We start from the raw sequence: 1474 nt of genomic DNA, 5'->3' as shown, positions 1-1474 counted from the left end.
CGGCGGGTCTCCCCGCCCTTCCAGCCAATCGGCGCGGCCAAGGTTGCTCCTGGGCTTCCGGAGCAGACGAGCGGTGCCGCCCGGCGGAAACGCCCGTGTCGCCCACGCGAGCGGCGGCCCCGGGGTTCCGCCGGGACGGGCCGGGACGGGGCGGCGGAACGGAGTGGGACGGACGGACGGACGGACGGACGGACGGACGGACACACGGTGTGGGGCACAGCCCCACAGCACAGCCCAGCTCCAGAGCACCACACAGCCCCAGTTCACAGCCCCACAGCACGGCACAGCCCCACTGGATGGTCCCCAAAGTGTGGCACGGTGTGGGGCACAGCCCCAGAGCACAGCACGGCTCCAGAGCACACACAGCCCCAGTGCACAGCCCCATAGCACAGGGCACAGCCCCACCGTGTGTCCCCAGAGCATGGCATAGTGTGGGGCACAGCCCCAGAGCACGGCACAGCCCCACTGTGTGTCCCCAGAGCGTGGCACAGTGTAGGGCACAGCCCCACAGCACAGCATGGCTCCAGAGCACACACAGCCCCAATGCACAGCCCCACAGCACGGCACAGCCCCATCGTGTGTCCCCAGAGCATGGCACAGTGTGGGGCACAGCTCCAGACACGGCACAGCCCCACTGTGTGTCCCCAGAGCGTGGCATGGTGTGGGGCACAGCACAGGGCACAGCCCCACAGCACGGGGCACAGCCCCAGAGCACAGCATGGCTCCAGAGCACACACAGCCCCAATGCACAGCCCCACAGCACGGCACAGCCCCACTGTGTGGTCCCCAGAGTGTGGCACAGCATGGGGCACAGCCCCACAGCACAGCACAACCCCACTGTGTGCCCCCAGAGCATGGCACGGTGTGGGGCAGGGCCCTGTGTGTGGCACAGCACCGGGCACACCACCGTGCACGGCTCCAGAGCACTACACAGCCCCAGAGCATGGCACAGTGTGGGGCACAGCACAGTGCACAGCCCCACAACGTGGCACAGCCCCACTGGCGTGTCCCCAGAGCACAGCACGGTGTGGGGCAGGGCCCTATGCACGGCCCCAGAGTATGGCACAGCCCCGGTCTGTCACCCTGGAGCGTGGCACCAGTGCGGCACCGCACGGAGCCTGATGGGGCACAGCCCCCCATAGTGTGGGGCAGGGCCCCCTGTGTGGCCCCGGTGCACAGCCCAGCCATGGTGAGGGGCCTCAGGGGGGGGCACAGCCCCACTGTGTGTCCCCAGAGCGTGGCACGGTGTGGGGCAGACCCACTGCATGGCCCCGTTGTGGGGGACAGCTGGGGGAAAAGTCCTTCCTCCGTGTCCCCCCAAGTGGCACTGACCCACACTGCCCCGTCCCCCCAGCAGTGTGCCTCCTCCCCTGTGCCCCCCCAGCCCCACTCTGAACACGGGCCACGGCTCTGCCACTGCAGGTGGCCAGTGGCCAACAGGCCGGTGCCAGTAGCCAATTGCCAACACGGTCGG

At 69.1% G+C, this 1474-nt stretch overlaps 1 protein-coding gene across 1 annotated transcript in view; it reads left to right on the top strand.

Moving 5' to 3' along the window:
* GAMT (guanidinoacetate N-methyltransferase) overlaps positions 1-1474 on the top strand; it is a 16694-nt gene that overhangs the window by 2214 nt on the left and 13006 nt on the right. The gene's annotated exons all lie outside the window — the stretch shown is intronic.

Source organism: Calidris pugnax, unplaced genomic scaffold, assembly GCF_001431845.1.
Source record: "Calidris pugnax isolate Ruff unplaced genomic scaffold, ASM143184v1 scaffold285, whole genome shotgun sequence".
Classification (NCBI taxonomy): Eukaryota; Metazoa; Chordata; class Aves; order Charadriiformes; family Scolopacidae; genus Calidris; species Calidris pugnax.
This window is presented reverse-complemented; position numbering and strand designations above follow the sequence as displayed.